The following is a 21,331-nucleotide window of genomic DNA, read 5'->3' on the forward strand; positions in this document are numbered from 1 at the left end:
ACGGGCTCGATCGTACATTGGATTCTCATATTGAAATGATGCTCGAATATGCTCCCTAGGCATAGCGAACTTCAAGGCTTGACGGAGCATATGTGACGACATATATCGAGACTATCCTTTGTAAGAATGATCGTGAACAAACGAATCCACTAGATGTCGAACCCAACCTCACATCATGCATCTGTTGGAAGATAATCCTAGGTAACTACTTGAATTCCCACCTAATAAATTTCGAAATCTTGCTTGGTTATCCTATCAGGTTGCGGATCCGGGAACCTACTCAATGTAATAAGCTACAAACATTTGCCTTAACTATCAACACATATCTGAGAAGTTCAGCAAATTCATCTACCTCAAACCATCATAATCACAATGATACCAATTATGGTAGTACATCTGGACGCTCTCCCCAGTACTGGGTATCGCCGAATTCCTCTCGCCACAAAGAGTATTGAAGCAATTTCAAACATCCTCCACCGCGAGAAACTAAGGAAACTGAACGATAGAGATGTGTCAAGAATCCCATAGAGCTCAACTTCCCGGAAGAAATCAAGTCAGACATAAGGCACCAAGTCAGAATACCGTCACATCGACATCATTTGGATTCCAAAATACCCGTGTGATCCTAATTTTTTTTTTCGAGAAGAGGTGTAAAATTAAAGTTCCTAAGTTGTAATTCCTCACCAGAGCATCGAAGAGGAGCAAAAAGAATCCCACTCTCCGATATAACTAGAATCAAAATGCTTTTTTTACTAGACTCAACTCATCCATGTTCGATCAATCAAGGGGCTCCGACCGGTACTACTTTGATACCAACTTGTAACGCCCAAGATGCGATCCTATCCTTATTTTGGTGCGATGGGATTGATAGGGCTAGAAGCGTATATGATTGTTTCGCAAGAATGGATATGGTTATAGGTACATATACAAAAGAGATGAGTATATGGGATTGGCTTACACTCGCGACAAGCTACAGGATGAACATCTCAATAGAACAACACATTCAAACATCATGTAGAAGAATAGGGTCCGACTACGGACAAAAACAAACGATAATAGAATGAATTCCATTCTTGCCATCCCAGGTTGCCGAACTAGAACCCATCCTAGATCGAAGAAGAAGAAGAAGAAACTTGAAATAGAACAATCATCACGCTCACGTCACATGTACCTGCAACTATTGTTGTAGTAGTTAGTGAGCCGCAAGGACTCAGCAATCTCATTTCCAAAGGTATCAAGACTTGCAAAGTTTAATGGTTTAGGTATGGTTAAGTGGTGAGGCTCTAGCAAGCACTAAGCATTTATTGGTGGCTAACTTACGAGTACAATAATAATAGGGGGTGATCTATGCATAAATGGACCTTAACTAATAATAATCTCGAAGTGATCCTAAACACCTACTTATGTCGAACATAACCCCACTATGTCCTCTCTCGGATAGAGAGATTACGAGAAGAGACAGTCACAGTTACGCACACAGTTGGCAAGTTTTAATTAAGTTTGCTTCAAGCTTGCTATGACCGGCTGTTAAACAAAGTTTCCAAGTTGCCTCATAACCGCGGGCACGACCCTCAAAAAGATTTAACCCTGTAGGGGTGCTCCAGTTAGTCCATCACAAACTACCACAAGCTGCGTCAGAAAACTAGATCACAGAAAATTCGTGATCTCCCTGGATTCCTGGTGGAAAACCACAACCTTGAGATAGCCCAAAGTATCCTCTGAATCCCTCGCACAAGACTTCAAGAAAGGTAAAACAAATCCAGTAAGGTCGTCCGACATGCCGACAATCCCGATAGGAGCCGCATATCTCGTTCTCATGGCACACCAGATGAGTGATGGTTACCACGCCAAAATACTGAGTTGCCCCATGTAGCATTAATAAGCTGCTCTAGGTTGGACCAACAATCATGAGGAGCACTGGCCCCGGGGTTGTTAAATATTCGTAGGTGTCAGCGGGTCCCTAGGCTTTTTATTAGTTATTATGAACATGTAGTACCAATTTTGGGCCTTGCCGGAAGAGTTTTATCCCAAAACAAAAATCTAGGAGGTCCCTATAACAACCCCAAGCATGTTAGGAGTGTTCAATTGTGGAACCTAACACTGGTACACAAGTAACTAGGGCGGCAAAGATGGAACAAAACGCTGAGCTAGAACACCAAGCCTTCCACCTTTTACCAAGTATATATGTGCATTAAATTAAATAGCAATAATATGGTCATATAACAAGGAATCCATGTTGTCACATGGAAGCATCTGCATCTGCAGCTAGCAACTCTATAAGAAGGTTGAGAAGCTGTAACATAGCCAAACAAGGGTTTGCTAGGTTGTGGAGGGGTTAGAGGCTTTTCATGGCAATGTTGGGAGGTTGACATTACTAGTGGTAGGCAGCGAGACATAGCGATAGAAATGAGACAACTAACATATCAATGATAGTAGAGGTATATAGGGAAATGATCATCTTGCGTGAGATCCCGCTTTGAAGAAGAACAAATCCATGAAGTAGACGAACCGACGTAGTCGAACGAATCGTGACAATTCGAAGCGGTTCGGAACTATATCGAGAAAAAATAATCAAGAAACAACAATCAACACACGATAAAAACCACATCATATGCAAAACATGATGCACAATCAAATATGATGCATGTCCATTTAATTATGCATGGTATGGCAAAGCACAATAATCAACTCCTACACATTAAATGAAGCTCAATATGCAACGAGTTGCATATTGACGAAACTCCATGTTGGAATTACTTAGTTCACTCCCGTTTAGGTACACGACAATATTAAATGTTGTTAAACATGGCAAGAGGTGAAGCATAAATAAAATACACTATCTAGGCATTTTAAATGAGGTCGGAAACAACTTATAGTATTTCTAAAATGACCCCATATGTTAATTTCAAAATTGGTCCAGATCTGAACTAATCATATTTTATATTTATTAAATAACAAAATAAAGTAGAACATGTGATTCTACACATCATTCTAGTCGATTCACAAATATAGAGCACTCAAGATGGAGCTACAGTCTAAAAGATATGACCCTCACAAGATGACATGTCATGAATGCAAAATGTATGCAAAAGACAGCCACAAACATGTTAAAATGGATGCAACAGGATATTATGGAACTACATGAAATTCTAGGCAAGTTTAAATGAGGCCGGAACAACGAATAACAATTCCAGAAAGTCACCACATGCAAATTAAGATTTCGGTACTGTTATGCGTGTAAGACAATTTTAGAGTTGCTAAACAGCAAAATAAATGCCACCATGTTATTCTACGATTTTTTCTAGTGAAGTTACATAAGTGGATCATTTTAATCGGGGTTATGGTTAATTAATTATGAGACAAACCATTTTCCACATGGCATTATGCAAATTAAACAGCAAGTAAAGAATTTAAACATGGTTGGAAGTTTTTTAATGTAAAGAATTTAAACATGGTTGAAACTACACAAAATTCTAAGAATTTTTCATGTATAAAGTTTTTTAATTCGATGCACGGTTATTTTGCTATGAGTTAAATCATTTTAATATGGCATCACACAAAATAATGCAAACAACAAGTTTAAATATTTTTCACATATGTGCAAGTGGGAGATTATTAATCTTCACAAAATTCTACACATTTTACATATCTAAATTATTTTCGTCGGATGCACGGTTAGGGAGTTATTAGCATTTTAAAATTATGCACTTTTCTGTAATTAAAAAATTCCTTGTTAAATGGAAAAATCATCATGCAAAAAAACATTGCGATGGGCCGAATCTGAAACGCGGGCCCAATATGAGAGAGCGCAATATAGCAAAATTACACATGGGCAGCGATTAATTAGGGCTGGGTGCTGGATTGCTCACCCATGGGCTTCGGTCGAGTCGTAGTAGGGGCTGGCAGGCCGGCACGGAGCAGAGCTTGGGCCGGCTGTGGGGCGAAGCAGGGCCTTGAGCGGCTGCGGCCCACAAGGAGGGCACGCTCGTGGTGGCTCAACGCGGGCGGCGGGGCTTGACGCTTGGCAGACACGTGGGGGTGACCCACTAGCGCTGGAGTCCCGTTCTTCCTGTGCGTGGTCATTTCCCTCGCACACAGAACATGTGGCAGGGAACCACACAATGCGGCGGACTTGGCACCGGGGCTTGGCTGGAGCAAGGCGACGTGAGGCGGAGGAGGCCGGGGATGGGGTCCTCTGGAGCCGATCTGGCTGGATCCGGTCACTACAGGGATCAGATACTTTGCCGTCTGCCATGGCTAACGACAAAGTGGAGCACCCCGAACGGCAAAGGCCTTTGCCGTCCATCAGCAGACGACAAACTGGACGTCAAACAAAAATCCGGTGAAGGGCCTCTTTGCCGTCTGCATTGGCACTTCTGACGGCATAGGATCTTTTCCGTGAGGGGGCAGACGACAAACAATATGGGACGTCACATCGGCAGGCACCTCCGTCAAGTGCTAACGACAACCTGCTGGGCCCACAAATATTTTATCGTCTGCCCTACACCCCTTTGTCGTCTGCCATGCATGTTGGCTGACGGCAAAGGGTGGCACCCACTCTTTCGTTGGAGCCTTTCCCGTCTGCCCTGGTGCCTTTGCCGTGTGCCCTTTACCCCTTTGCCGTGTGCCCTTTACCCCTTTGCCGTGTGCCCACATGCATGGCAGACGGCAAAGGGGGCACCCAGTTTGCTTCAGCACGGGCGGTTTGGGCCCTTTGCCATCTGCTGTAGCCCCTTTGTCGTCGGTGGGCAGACGGCAAAGGCTCCAAACTGCCCCTGTTTTTTTACAATATCCATCAATTTTCACACAAATCAAGGATATATATATATATATATATATATATAGGACAGTTTCATCAATAATACATAATATATATTTGACAGTTTCATCCATAATCCATAATACATAATATATTTCACACAAACAACCCCATACTCATAACCATATTAAAATAAGTTTCATCCATAATACATACATATTATGCAAGTTTCATCCGTACCAAACCATATACTACACTAGTTTCATCCATACATAGAAAGTTTCATATCCATATAGTACAATAGTTTCAATCCAAGCTTCCGTGAAGCCAGTTTAGAAGAAACCATATTGAAGCACTCCATCAATATAATTCAAGCTTTCGTGAAGTGAATGTAATCTATAAAATGGGAAATAAGTAAGTTAGAAGAAGAAGACTAGATGAAGAAGAGAAGTATAGGCCATTCCAGAGCTAATTTGGCTTACTACATCATTTAGGACGAAACTAAGCTAAGTATATGTCATTTCGGAGCTACTTAGTTAAAAATAGGTCATTTTGGAGCTAACTATGCTTATTAAGCCATTTTAGAGCTAGCTAAGCTAATTATAGGCCATTTGATAGCTAAGTTAGGGGGAATAGGTCATCTTGGAGCTACGTAAGCATATTATGTCATTTAGGAGAGAACTAAGCTAAGTATAGGTCATTTTTTTATTAAATAGGCCATTTCGGAGCTAACTAAGCTAATTATGTCATTTAGGTGGAAGCCAAGCTAAGTATATGTCATTTTGGAGCTACTTAGGTAAAAATAGGTCATTTTAGAGCTAACTATGCTTATTAAGCTATTTTCGAGCTAGCTAAGCTAATTATAGGCCATTTAATAGCTAAGTTAGGGGGAATAAGTCATCTTGGAGCTACGTAAGCCTTATTATGTCATTTAGGAAAGAACTTAGATAAGTATAGGTCATTTTTTATTAAATAGGCCATTTTGGAACTAACCAAGTTAATTATAAAATTTAGGTGGAAGCCTAGCTAATTATTGGTCATTTTGGAGCTAACTTGGGTAAAATTTGTCATTTTGGAGCCAACTATGCTTATTAAGCCATTTTGGAGCTAGCTAAGCTAATTATAGGCCATTTAATAGCTAAGTTAGGCAGAATAGGTCATCTTGGAGCTATGTAAGCCTTATTATGTCATTTAGGAGAGAACTTAGCTAAGTATAGGTCATTTTTTATTAAATAGGCCATTTTGGAGCTAACTAAGCTAATTATGTCATTTAGGTGGAAGCCTAGCTAATTAAAGGTCATTTTGGAGCTAACTTGGGTAAAATAGGCCATTTTGGAGCTAACTATGCTTATTAAACCATTTTGGAGCTAGCTAAGTTAATTATAGGCCATTTAATAGCTATGTTAGGGGAATAGGTCATCTTGGAGCGGCGTAAGCCTTATTATCTCATTTAGGAGACAACTTAGCTAAGTATAGGTTACTTTTTTTTATTAAATAGGCCATTTTGGAGCTAACTAAGGTAATTATGTCATTTAGGTGGAAGACTAGCGAATTATAGGTCATTTTGGAGCTAACTCGGGTAAAATTTGTCATTTTGGAGCTAACTATGCTTATTAAGCCATTTTGGAGCTAGCTAAGCTAATTATAGGCCATTTAATAGCTAAGTTAGGGGGAATAGGTCATCTTGGAGCTACGTAAGCCTTATTATGTCATTTAGGAGAGAACTTAGCTAAGTATAGGTCATTTTTTATTAAATAGGCCATTTTGGAGCTAACTAAGCTAATTATGTCATTTAGGTGGAAGCGTAGCTAATTATAGGTCATTTTGGAGCTAACTTGGGTAAAATTTGCCATTTTGGAGCTAACTATGCTTATTAAGCCATTTTGGAGCTAGCTAAGCTAATTATAGGCCATTTAATAAATAAGTTAGGGGGAATAGGTCATCTTAGAGCTATGTAAGCCTTATTATGTCATTTAGGAGAGACCTTAGCTAAGTATAGGTCATTTTTTTAAATAGGCCATTTTGGAACTAACTAAGCTAATTATGTCATTTAGGTGGAAGCCTAGCTAATTATAATTCATTTTGGAGCTAACTTGGGTAAAATAGGCCATTTTGGAGCTAACTATGCTTATTAAACCATTTTGTAGCTAGCTAAGCTAATTATAGGCCATTTAATACCTAAGTTAGGGGGGATAGGTCATCTTGGAGCTACGTAAGTCTTATTATGTCATTTAGGAGAGAACTTAGCTAAGTATAGGTCATTTTTTTTATTAAATAGGCCATTTTGGAGCTAACTAAGCTAATTACGTCATTTAGGTGGAAGCCTAGCTAATTATAGGTCATTTTGGAGCTAGCTTGGATAAAATAGGTCATTTTGGAACTAACTATGCTTATTAAACCATTTTGGAGCTAGCTAAGCTAATTATAGGCCATTTAATAGATAAGTTAGGGGGAATAGGTCATCTTGGAGCTACATAAGCCTTATTATGTCATTTATGAGAGAACTTAAGTAAGTATAGGTCATTTTTTTATTAAATAGGCCATTTTGGAGCTAAGTAAGCTATCTATGTCATTTAGGTGGAAGCCTAGCTAACTATAGGTCATTTTCGAGCTAACTTGGCTAAAATAGGTCATTTTGGAGCTAACTATGCTTATTAAGCCATTTTGGAGCTAGCTAAGCTACTTATAGGCCATTTAATAGCTAAGTTAGGGGGAATATGTCATCTTGGAGCTACGTAAGCCTTATTATGTCATTTAGGAGAGAACTTGGCTAAGTATAGGTCATTTTTAATTAAATAGGCCATTTTGGAGCTAACTAAGTTAATTATGTCATTTAGGTGGAAGCCTAGCTAACTATAGGTCATTTTCGAGCTAAGGTAAGGTAAGTGAAGACCATTATGCTGGTGTTAAGCAAAACACTAGAAATAACATACCATTATCGTCATCACGGCGGTGAAGCACAATGGCTCTGGCTTGTTTCACCTGGAGAAGGCTCCACTACTGTAGAAGGGTCGTGCGATGCGTTTCAGGAGATATTGTCCACCAAACATCATTTGCATTGTTTCTTTAGCATGATGACACTCTTGAGATCACTCCATTGAAATGAAACTCACCATCCCCGCAATGTTAATGACTGGCATCGCCGGAGGGACGTGGCTGGTCTTCTCGCACATAGACTGTACATTTGGTTTCGACAAGTCAAACTTTTTAGTTATTAATGAAACGAACATTAAAATGCAAGATTTGACAAAATAATAAGAAGAAACTTACCATGAAGAGCTCGTACATGGACCTGTTAGACGCATCATTCTGTGCCCTCTCCGCCTCCACCAATGCAGCCATCCTCTCCTCCAGCTCCTTCATCTCCTTATCCTTCTCTGCCAAAATCGCCTGCATTGCCTCTCTCTCTTTCAGAATAGCAGCGTGCAACACAACTCATTGTTAGCACTGTAATCATATTGGTTCACACGCACAACGTAATGGGGGGCCACGTGTCATACTCTAATTATTCTAATTACCCAATTAATTAATTATCTAATATATCTATTTATTTATTTAATAAAAACATTATATTTATATTTATATTTTAATTTTCACATTTCTTTAAAAGAGGTTGTGGGGCCTCCCTGTCATAGACAGCGGGGTGCGTTGGCCCCACCGGTAAGTGGCTTTAGGCCAAATACACATTTTTACTCACACATACATAACCAAACAATTAACATATTCTCTATATACCTATATACGCAAATACATACATCGTGCATCTCATACGTACAAAATACGTATGACGTTTATACATACATACATACACAATACAACATTTATTTCTATTTCTTTCTTTCTCTTATTTATTTGATTTAAAGCTCCACTTTTAAATATATTGGGATTATAAATAATTCTAAAAGTGTCTGATTCATTTTTATACTCCGCTAGGTAATCTTTATAACTCCCCGACGTTATTATTTCAACAAACAAATTCTTTTATTGTTTGACTTAATCTCAAAGCTCGAATTTTGATTCGGTTTCAACCAACATGACAACATTGATATAATCCACGAGGACGTGGCATCATTAGCGCGGGATCACTGTCGCTTAATTACAATCATCACTCTAGCAAAAGTCGAGGATGTCACAGTTCTCCCCTACTAACAAGAATTCTCATCCCGAGAATTAAGAGGTAGAAGGAAAGAGCCCGGGGTATTCATAACAAAGATGATCCTCGCGTTCCCAAGTGGCTTCATCTTCAGAATGATTTGACCACTGCACCTTAAGCAACTTGGTGACTTTGCGACGAGTTTTACGTTCAACTTGGTCGAGAATGCGGACCAGATGCTCTTTATAAGAGAGGTCTTGTTGCAGCTCAAGCATACCATGATCCACTACTCGAATAGGATTCTTGAAGCAGCGACGGAGCTGAGAAACATGGAAGACATCATGAACCTGAGAAAGGTTCGCCGGCAGTTCCAATTGATAAGCCACTCTCCCACGCCTTTCGAGAACAGTGAAAGGACGAATATAAGAAGGAGCTAACTTGCCCTTGATCCCGAAACGATGTGCACCTCTCATTGGTGTGACACGAAGATAAGCCTTTTCGCCAGGTTGATAGACCATATCTTGATGATGACGGTCATACTGACTCTTCTGACGAGACTGAGCAGCCTTCAGATTCTCATGAATAATGCAGACTTGATCTTCGGCATGTTGAGTAATAGCCGGACCGAAGAGTGATCCTTCCCCAGTTTCTGGCCAATTCAAAGGAGTTCGACACCTTCGTCCATAGAATACTTCGAAAGGGGCCATCTTCAGACTAGCTTGATAGCTATTGTTGTAAGAGAACTCGGCATACGGGAGAGATTCCTCCCATTTCTTACTAAAAGAAATGACACAAGCTCGAAGCATGTCCTCGAGAATTTGGTTGACTCTTTCAACTTGTCCGTGGGATTGAGGGTGAAATGCAGTGCTGAAGGACAGATGAGTCCTCATAGCCTTCTAAAAACTTCCCCAGAATTTTGAAGTGAACAAGCTGCCACGGTCCGAACTGATTATCAATGGAATACCCTGAAGTGAAACAACTCTTGACATATAAAGATCTGCCAGTTGACTAGCATTAATTGTTTCTTTGACGACCAGGAAATGTGCAACTTTGGACAGTCGATCAATGATGACAAGAATAGCATCATTACCTTTCTGAGATCTGGGAAAACTAGTGACAAAGTCCATTTCAACATGGTCCCATTTCCACTCAAGAATAGAGATAGGTTGCAGAGTTCCAGCAGGCTTTTGATGTTCTGCTTTGATACGCCGGCATATATCACATTCTGCAACATAGCTTGCAATGTCTTGTTTCATATTGGGCCACCAGAATCTTTGCCGGATGTCTTGGTACATCTTGGTACTACCCGGGTGAATAGACAATGGTGTGTCATGAGCTTCTTCCATCACCTTCCCGGTGATCGTGAGATTTTCCTTCTTATTTGGGACGAATAGGCAACCCTTGAAGTACAAGGCGCCATCTTCAGCAACAGTGAAAAAGGAGGGTTTACCCTTCGCAATATAGCTCTTAATCCTGTCGATGTCATTATTGCTTTTATTTAAATTAATTAAATCTGTTTCTAATTCCTAAATAATTAATAAAATTTTAAAAATTAATATAAAATAATCCGTAAGTCAGATCAAAATATTTTCAACATGAAAGTTGATCAGCAGAACGAGACGAACCCGGATACACGGTCCATTCGTTTGTCACGCGTCCCTAGCGTAGCAAACATGGAACATTTCCATCGTTTCCAATCTGACTGGTAGTAGCCCGAGACCCGCAAAATATCGTCAGATATTCTTTCGACCCGTCTATGACGGATGTTACTGCGTTAGCTCATGTCTAGCCTGCATCTTTCCATGTCATGCATTGTGTTGCAGCATTGCTATTATTTATTGTTTCTTCCCCCTCTTCTCCCCGGTAGACCCCGAGACTGACGCTGCTGCCGGGTACATCTACGACCCTGCCGATCAGTCCTTTGCCGCAGAGCAGCAAGGCAAGCAAACCCCCTTGATCATTCCTATATCGCCTATGTCTTTCTTCCTACTGATTGCATTAGTATTTTGCTATTGTTGTAGTTAGCTCCTATATCTGATGCATAGCCTATTTTTGATGAACTGCTACTTTCAGTCCTGTACTTTTAATCTGCTTAGTACAGGTGGAGCAGTCATCCCCTCTGACCCCGTAGTCCAGTTGCCCCGCTGGTTTTCAAATCTCGATCCCTGATCGACGAGCCAGACCCGACACAACACATACCCCCCCTTAGTTGTACGACTCTACAGAGATACTATCGAGTACCGAGGGTGACACCTCGCTAAGTACTCCTGATGATATCTCTGTAGTATAGCTAGTCGATCATGGTTATCGAGGGTGATTCCTCTTTCACCATTCCCGACGATGCCTCTGTCGTACAATCGCTCAAGTGTGGGACCCCCGAGGGTGATTCCTCTAAGCCCACCTTGACGGATACATCGTTCGGAATCCAACGAGGGTGATACCTCGGATTCCCCCCGATGTTACAACCACACAGTTACTCGACCATGTTACTGGGATCATTGGTGATTAGATGTTAGTCGGGTGGATTCCCGCGCGATTGTGTTGATGGACTAATTAAAATGTTAATGGATTTGGGTATTTGATCTGGGTTGGTTGGAGACCTTTTCGCACTAACCGGCTACGCGGGAAGAATTATGGGTACTCTGCGTCGCGGTATCAGCCGAAGCTTTTCAAATGTCAGCAATGTAGAGGCGCGCGCCCGAGTGGTCCCGAGATGCATCGCGCTTGTGATTAAGGGATGCTAGGACTGACGTCGGCCGCCCACGCCAAGTGCAGGAGCGCGAAGGGGAACTGGGCCCACGAACCCTTTGTGCTTAGGAGTTAGACCGGCGGGCTGGCCTCTCTGATTAGTCTTAGGTGGGGCTGCAACGTGTCGATATTCCGAGGCCGGGCAGGAGCCAGAAAAGTGTGTCCGACCAGAGTGTTATTGAGCGTGACGGGACATGTGGTGCACCCCTGCAGGGATGAAAATTAACTATTCGAATAGCCGTGTCCACGGTTACAGGACGGCTTGGAGTTGTGCCATGATCTTATACAACTACAATTGTTACTTAACTGGAATTAGTTGCCTCGGGATTGCTTCCTCGCAGGGAGTTGAGGGAGGAATTGTGGGCGTGACCTCACTTTAATTATGCTGCAACAATATGACTATTAATGTTTTACCCCTGTTCTACTCTCGTCTATTGCTGCAAGACCGTGAAGATGCTAGTCTTCGATAGGACTAGGCCTTCTCTCTCTATTCTCGCATTGCTGCAGCCAGTCCACATATAAACCCCTTCTTTGATACTGATGCATACTTAGAATAGTTATGATGTAAGACTGTCGAGTACTTTGGATGAGTACTCGCCGCTGCTTTGCCCCCCCTTTGCCCCCTTGATCCGTTTGCTGCGACCAAATGATCGAGCCTAGGAGATGGAGGTCCCCGCCGACGACGACTGCTACCCCGACGGTGCCTACTACCACGTGGAGGCCGCTGATTATCAGGAGTAGTTAGGAGGCTCCCAGGCAGGAGGCCTCGCCTCGTTCGATCGTTGTATCTTTTGTGCTAGCCTTCTCTAAGGAACCCCATGTTTTATGTCTGTACTCAGATATTTGTTGCTTCCGCTGACTTGTGTGTTTATCGAGCTTCCGTATTCTAGCCCTCCAGGCCCCTGGCTTGTAATATGAAGCTGATATTGTTTTACTTGTGTCTAGAGTTGTGTTGTGATATCTTCCCGTGAGTCCTTGGGTTTGATTGTACGCATTTGCGTGTATGATTAGCGTATGATTAAACCAAGGGCGTCACAGGTGTTTTGGTTGATTTCAACTGGTCCTATATGTTCATGAGTCCTTCTAGTCTCCCTCGGCTTAAATCAATAACATTTGAAGACTACGACGGTCAGTGGGTTTTCACCATAGAATAGAAGTTCATAAATTGCTTCAACTCTTCCATAATACTAGGTACCTCCTTCGCCGATAGCAGAGACAGAACAATTTGTAGTCTTTAGGGTAATGTCGGTGATGTTGCATGGCCTTATCCTTGAGGATGAATGGCTAGTACTCACAGAGCTGAGCTATTTCTTCCGTTCTGTTTGTGTGAAAGAAGTATCGCCTACCGTGCTAGATGAAATGGAAGAATTGAAGGCGTAGTTGATCTGCAAATTAGAAGAGATCTTTCCACCAGGCTTCTTTAATCCAATGCAGCATTTGATTTTGCATCTCCCGGCCGAGGCAAGATTGGGGGCCCGTTCCAAATCGATGGTGCTACTCAACTGAGAGGATGCAGAAGACGCTTCGAGCTAAATGTAAAAATAAACGTAGAATTGAAGCATCGATGGCCGATGCATTCATTACTGAGGAGGAGGCAAACTTCGTGACAGCGCACTACGAAGCAAAAAATCATCATTTGCATAACCCGAAGCCTCGGTACAATGATGGCGATCCTAAAAAGGGTCGATCCAACCTTAGCCTATTCAAAGGGAAGCTCGCACCATCCGGTGCTTCAACAGGGAAATCGTTGGATGTCAAAGAATGGCGGACCATTTCATTGTACATCTTCACCAACCTAACAGAAGTGCGGCCATACATCGAGTAAGTTCTTGGTAAATTATTGTTCCGCAACTTCTAATTCATTTGAACCACTCTTATTCCCGGATATTTGATATAGTCGATATGTCGCCGAATTCTCGGATGGAGCAGTCATCGAAAAGGATTCCCTCGAAGAGTATGAGCTTCTTGCAAAGCATGGAGGCGACTATCCTGGTTCATCTCTTGGTTCAAACAAAGGGTAATTAATTACCATTAATTGGCCATTTGACTTTTTGGTCTAATTTACGGCTAATGCATCCATTCTTTCATATTAAACTTGTAGGCTGATGCACAGTCTATGGACGTCGAGTTGAGACAAGTCGCTAATGATTTTGACTATAAGGTCCGTTCCCATCGAGGAACACCAACCTCATTTTCACCCACAATAGCATTTCCCTCATAGCTGGCCTTTCAAGATTGAACCATGCCTTTGGCTTCGCTATGCTTTGCTTTCCTTTTCGTTGTCGAAAGTTTTGTAACGGTCTATCACATATAGCCTCCTGGTCGATTCTAGCCTTAGGATTATCTTTTGACTTCCCCTCTATATCAAACAATGTACCAAAAATGGCCTCCGCAATATTCTTTTCAGTGTGCATGACGTCGATGTTGTGTGGGCAAAGGAGCTCTTTGAAGTAAGGCAGATCCCATAAGCATGACTTGTGAGTCCAGGCGTGTTCCGTATTATACCCTTTGAAGTACACTGGACGCAAAGGATCACGCTCGAGAGCGTTTAACTGATCAAGGGTCTGTTGGCCTGTCAACGCAGCTGGTGCAATGTTTTTGACAACTCTATCTTTGATGAAATTATTCTTGTCTTTTCTGAGCTTATGGTGAGGATCTAGGAACTGTCTATGCATGTCGAAGCAAAAAAACTTGCGACCAGCTTGCAGCCAATGGAACTGAAGAGCTGCCTTGCATGTGGTGCACGGGAACCTTCCATGCACACACCAGCCAGCAAATAGCGCAAACGCCGGATAATCATGCATCGAGTACATGTACCACACATGCATTTTGAAATTTGTTTTGGTAGCAGCGTCGTATGACCTGATCCCATTATCCCAGGCTTCTTGCAACTCATCCTTAAGTGGCTGCATGTACAGTTCATATTCTTCCCCGGATAGTTGGGCCCTGGAATTTTCAACGTCAGGAAAATGTTCTTTCTTTTCATAATCTCTCCGGGTGGGAGATTGAGTGGAATGACAAATACAGGCCAACAATTGTATTGTGCTGCCGTCATACCATACACATTGAACCCATCCATGTTGATGGCAACTCTAGGATGCCTTGGATCTTCCGATTTATCCTTATGTAATGCATCGAAGTGCTTCCACGCAAAACCATCTGAAGTGTGTACCACCATCTTATTCCCATCCGCATCTAGTTCGGTTCTTTTGCCCAATTTGTGCCATGTCATCTGTCTGGCCGTCTCTTCGACCATGAGAAGATGTTGAAGTCTTGGTACGATTTGCAGATACCGAAGAACACTAATGGGGATTTTGGTCTGATTCTTCTAACCCATACCGTTGTTTACCACAATATACATGGAAGAATTGCAAATGGGGAAATAGTTGAAGGCCGCATAGTCAAGCCTAAATAAGGCACATCCATTCTCACACGCATGTATCTTCTCATAGGACATCTTAAGTACACAGAGGATTTTTTTGACTGGTACAGGTTTGAAGGCAGTAGATGGACTTTGGGTACAAAGCGTCCAAATATCGTCATCCTCGCATCATAGCATTCTCTGCCTAGGTTGAATTGAGCCTTCAGAGCCATTACTTGCGTGATGACATCCAACTGACAAAGCTCAGTGTGCTCGTGGAGAGGATGTTTTGAAGACTCCAACATTTCATAGACGGCCTTTGCAGATTCCTCCATCTCATCGTCCGAATCCCGAGCATCATCAAAGTCTTGCACCATGTCTTCGATCCCGGTACCATGCTCGTCGGTGCAACGACGAATCACCTCAGCTTTGGCACGTTGGTCAGACTCACCATGAAAAGTCCACACCGTATAATTAGGCGTAAAACCGCACTTTTGCAGGTGTTTACCCATTTCAAACTCTGTCTGCTTTTTCCAGTTGTCGCAGTTGGGAGAGGGGCACCATGTTTTTTGCTGGCCATTTGCAAATGCGGCTCTCACAAATCCCCTGGTTTTTGTTAACCATTCATGGGTCATGTTTTTCTGACTAGGATGACCAGTGTACATCCAAGCACGATCACTCATCTTGCCTAGCTACCTATGGGCACACAAGAAATAAATATATAATTCATCATCTATGTTCATCCGCTATCAAGTTTGTCAGTTTTATTACATCCATGCAACCTACACGCTAATAGGTAAAGATAGGTCCTAATCCCACCCGAGTATGTGTAGATTGGGTTCGTTTTTCCATGCTCTGCTCCAGATCCGACGCATAATTTCGGCAGCACCTCCCCGCTGTTCTCCTGATATACGTCTCGACAATAAGCAGAGAGGATGTGTACCCGGAGAACAACAGGGAGGCACTGACAAAATTCCGCATTGGATCCGGAGCACATCGTACGGGAAAACGAACCCAATCTACACATACTCGGCCAGTCCATGGATAACGTTGGACAATTCGAAAGGATGGCGGTTATAAATATGAAAAGACATGCATATTTATGGATGTCGCCCTTTCAAACGGGAGACTGATACTGGTAATGCATACTGATGATTGAAGAACATATAGGTAGCAAGTTTCATCGTCGCGAAGATCGGAACAAAACAAATTAAGGGGGTAGGAGGAGAAGTCATTTGTTCTCACGAACAAACGCACGTGGAGGTCGTCGAACAACTGCACATTGAAATTCACCCGATCAACACAAATATGATGTTTTTATAACATATTCAAAAATATGTGACCTAACTCATAATTTACAAAACTATGACCCCGTTGGCCTCTGGAAAGGCTGAAAAGCACCTTCTCGTTCAATAGGAGGCAAAAGAGGTGTCGGGGGTCGGGGCTTAGTGGCGTCGGGATTCAGTGCCCTCAAGGGTCGGTGGTGTCGGGTGTCGGTGGTGTCGGGGGTTGGGGCTTAGTGGCGTCAGTGGGCAGGGTCAGTGTCGTCGCTGGTCGAGGGTCACTGGCGTCGGGGGTCTTTTTGGTCAACAAGAGGCCGAAGAGGTGTCGGGGGTCAGTGGCGTCGGGAGTCGGGGATAGGGGGTCGGGGGTCGAGGGTCAATGGCGTCGGGGGTCGGGGGTCGAGGTTAGTGGCGTCGGGAGTCGAGGGTCAGTGGCGTCAGGGGTCAGGAGTCGGGTGTCGAGGGTCGGGGGTCGGGGGTTAGTGGCGTCGGGCGTCGGGGGTCGGGTTGCAGTGGTATTGGGGGTCGGGGTCGAGGGTTGGTGGCGTCGGGCGTCGGGGGTCGGGGGTCGTGGGCCGGGGGTCGGGGGTCAGTGGCGTCGAGGGTCGAGGGTCGATGGCGTCGGGGGTCGAGGGTCAGTGTCGTCAGGGGTCGGGGGTGAGCGGCGTCTGGGTTCGGGGGTCAGTGGCGTCGGGGGTCGGGGGTCCGTGGCACGGGGGTCGGGGGTCGGGGGTCAGTGGCGTCGGGGGTCGGGGGTCAACGACGTTGGGGGTCGAGGGTCGAGGGTTAGTGGCGTCGGGGCTCGGGGGTCGAGGGTTAGTGTCGGGGTGCCGGGGTTCCTGTTTCCACTTCTTTCTTCTCCTCCTCTCTCCCCTTTTTCGTCTTCTTCTTCTTCTTCTTCTTCTTCTTCTTTTTTCTCCTCCTCCTCCTCCTCTTCCTCTTCTTCTTCTTCTTCTTCTTCTTCTTCTTCTTCTTCTTCTTCTTCTTCTTCTTCTTCTTCTTCTTCTTCTTGTTCTTCTTGTTCTTCTTTTTTTCTCCTCCTCCTCTTCTTCTCCTTCTTCTTTTCCTTCTTCTTCTTCTAATTATTTTCTTCTTTTCCTTTTTTCTTTTTTCCTTTTTCCTTCTTCTTTTTCTCTTTTTTCTTCTAACCTTTCTAACTAACCTAATTAGCCTAATAATCTAACCTAATAAACTAACTAAATTAACCTATAATAAAAGCTAACCTAATAAACTAAATAAACTAATTAACTTAATAAAAAAGAAAAAAGAAGAAGAACTCACCGGTAGTGGGCGGCGGGGCGGCGTGGGCGGCGGTGGACGACGACAGGGGGTGGCAGGGGGCGGCGTCGGTGGCAGTGGACGACGGCAGGGGGCACGCGGCAGGGAGGCGACGTGGGCGAAGACAAGGGCGCCACGAGGGCCGGAGCAGGGTGGTGGGCCGGAGCGGCTCCGATGGCGGCGGCGGCGGGTGTGCAAGCGGGAGAGAGAGGGCTGGGCGAGAGAGAGAGAGAGAGAGCGGGCATGTGGTGAGCGCGAGAGCCATTAGGGGAGGGGGTGGGGGATGTGCGCCATTAGAGAGGGAGCCCAGTTTGCCATCTGCAAAGGCTGCATGGCAGACGACAAAGGGGTGGGTGGGGGTGGGGTGGGCGCCGGCCGTTAGGGTGGCACCCCCTTTGCCGTCCACCTTTGGTTCCTTTGCCATCCGCTGGCAGACGACAAAGGTAAGGCCGACGACAAACAAAACTTTTGCCTTAAGTGATATGTTTGCCGTCTGCTTTGTGCCAGCTGACGGCAAAGAAGCTCTTTGCCATGTGTCAGCAGACGACAAAGCCAAGGCACACGACAAATTTCTGAATTCCAGTAGTGGGTGGCAAACCAGCGACACGAGGACCGTGGTGCGCGGGAGATTCAAGCTTGACCATGGCAGCCTGATGATGATGGATGCGCGGCAAGGCGGAGCATATCATGGAGGAAGAGGTCGCTGTGGCTGGCATCCATGGCATAAGTGCTACAAACAACGAGAGAGGGAGATGCATGATGGAGAGAGAGAAGGAGCCAGAAGGAGGAAGAAATGGGGGCGACGAGGAGCTCATATTTTTGCTGCTGGTCGCTCGTCAGGGCGGTTGCGACTTGAGCTCCGACAACTTTGTTGCCTGCGAGGGGTTGCGAGAGAAGGAGGCGAGACGAACTTGTGCTCCGGTGGCTCCTCTGGGATGGCGCAGTGGGGATCCTGGCAGGGAAGATCGGGTGCGGCTTTGGTTGGTGGATGGCTGAAGGTGTGGATCCCGAGGAAGGTTCGACTAGCAACGGCGCGATGTGACAAGTACCTACAAATTAGGGTTTGCCCAAGACTAGGCTACGGATGGAATGCTTAAATAGGTAGGGGGATTTTTGTGGCTGATCCGGACCCTCCGATTCAATCGGACGGTCACGATTAAATATACTAGGGTGTCCAATTGAAAAACCGATGATGGTTTGGGGTATTACGGGGTTGATCCGGACCCAACGTTCATGACCGTATGTTCTGGGTTCTGGGAGGTTTTCTCTCTAGGTTGCGCGTAGTGTCTGCGTAGTGTGTAGAGGGGCTAGGCAAGGAAGATAGGGAAAACGGGCAGCCCAGCAACAAGGTTTTAAATACCAAAAACGTGTGCGATTTAGACCGGTTATAGTGCCCCTATAGGTTTAACCGTTCGGGTATCAAACGAACTCCGATTGCGATGAAATTTGGAAGACGGTCTACCTACATGATATATAGACCGCAGGCCAACTTTCAACCCTATCCAAGAAATTTCTATACACACTTTAAAAACATTAATTTAACAATACCACGGGCGTGTGCGTGTATGGTTGGTCTTGAAAGGTCAACGACAAAAACTGAGAGAACCGACAACTGAACAACGGATGCAAGTTTTGAAAATTGACGACAATAGAGTATCGATGCAATGAGGATGATGCGAATGATGCGGTGATGAATGTGACAACCAAATAAATCATACGACGACAATGGAATAAAAGGGGAATCTTCTGGAGCGTCGGTTCCAGATTGTTACATGTCGACAAGCTTCTGGTAGGCCAAGCCCGAAGTCTTGAGCACCTTTTGATCATTGGTTCCGGATCGTAGCGAACCTCTAGTTGGGGCTGTTGACAAACCTGATGAAATGCTCGCTAGGCACTATGGCTAGGAAGTATTGGTAGAGGAGAAAATGATGGTGCACGCACAACTGGGCGACGACAACATTCTGATCATGCCCGGCGCGACTGCCGGTGTAAGCGATATTGAAGCCGTCCACTTTGTACTTGTCATCCTCAGCAAGCAACTGGTCCATAGTGTTGATGGAGTCCTCCACCATGACCGGGTCGTTGATCTACACCACCATGAGGTTCATCATCCTCATGTGGGTCTCCACAAGATGCACACCAAACTCCATTGCAGCACCGCTGGATATCCTCTCTGTATGCGTCACCTAGGGTGTGCTTATTCTGTTGTGGGGCACGATCAAAATCATGAGGAGACTATGGTTAATGGCCACAGGTATAAATGGGGGCCCAACATCATGTAAAACAGATACGTCCGAAAGGCAGTTTTTGCAGCGCGTGATTCAGTCGTGGCGGATATAACTGCACGGGGCGATGCTCGTGGCGCAGCCACATGCATATGGAGCCCGAAACGTGATCGTGGGAAGGCCCCAACCATTGACAGAGCGTCATATGATTCACTCGGACGAACTGTTATTTATTAGGGAACACAACATAAACGGTTCAACTTAACAAGATGGTTTGTGGGATGTCTCCAACCGCTAGCAGAGCGTGCACGGAGGGACGCGACCCGAGCACGCCTTGGCGCCTAAACGAGAAGCAGAGCGCATGATGTCTACTACACAACTTTATTCCTGTAGACTATGTTAGGCCTACAAGCGTAAAGTTTTGTAGGATAGTAGAAATTTTCCCTCAAATAGATGGCCTAAGGTTTATTAATCCGTTGGAGGTGTAGCATTAAGATGGTCTCTCTCAAACAACAATGCAATCCGATACAAAAAATCTCTTGTGCCCCCAACACACCCAATACAATGGCAAATTGTATAGGTGCACTTGTTCAGCGAAGAGATGGTGATCCAAGTATAGTATGGAGAGTAGATATAGGTTTTTGTAATATGAAAATATCAAAAGGGTAGAAAGTGTAAAACAGGAAGGAAAACATTGTATAAATGCTTGGTAATAAGGCCTATGGTTCATACTTCTGCTAGTGCTATCTCTCAACAATGCCAACATAGTAGAATCATATGATCATTCATGGACGTGCAACAAAGAATCACTCCGAAGTTCTTATCTAGTGGAGACTAATAAGAATAAATTAGTGTAGGTAGTAGAACCATCTCAAAGTTATTATTTCTGATCAATCTTTTGAGCTATTCCTATAAGTTTCAAAGATAGCCCTAGAGTTCGTACTAGAATAGCACCCACTATACTTATGTATCGACCCTAATGTCACCTAGATACTCCAATGTCACCTCAAGTATCCGTGGGATAATTATATGACATGCATAAAAACATTCAGATTCTTCATATTCAACCCAACACAAGGAACTTCAAGGAGCACCCCAAGATTTCTCCTATCAGAGAACATAGTATGACAACATGCAATGAACCCCTATGCATAGATCCCCAAGGTCACCGGAATCCACAAGTTGATACCATAAGATATATCAAGTGAATCACTTGAATACCCCAATGTCAATACATGTATCCGCATGCAAGAAATACATCAAGTTTTCTCAAACCAAAATATTCAATCCAACATAATGAGATATTAAAGGGAAAGATTCAATTCATCATAACAAGGTAGCAAGGGAATAACATCATATGATCTAAACATATTAGCAAGGCCCGTGATACATCAAGATCGAGCCATATCACGAGCATGAGAGAGAGATAGAGAGATTAAACACATAGCTACTAGTGCATACTCTCATCCCCGAGGATGAACTACTCCCTCCTCGTCATAGTTCCCACCGGGATGATGAAGATGGCCACCGTAGATGATTTCCCCTCTCCAACAGGGTAGTGGAAATGCTCCAAATGGGTTTTTC

This window comes from Hordeum vulgare, chromosome 4H (assembly GCF_904849725.1).
Source record: "Hordeum vulgare subsp. vulgare chromosome 4H, MorexV3_pseudomolecules_assembly, whole genome shotgun sequence".
NCBI classification, from domain to species: domain Eukaryota; kingdom Viridiplantae; phylum Streptophyta; class Magnoliopsida; order Poales; family Poaceae; genus Hordeum; species Hordeum vulgare.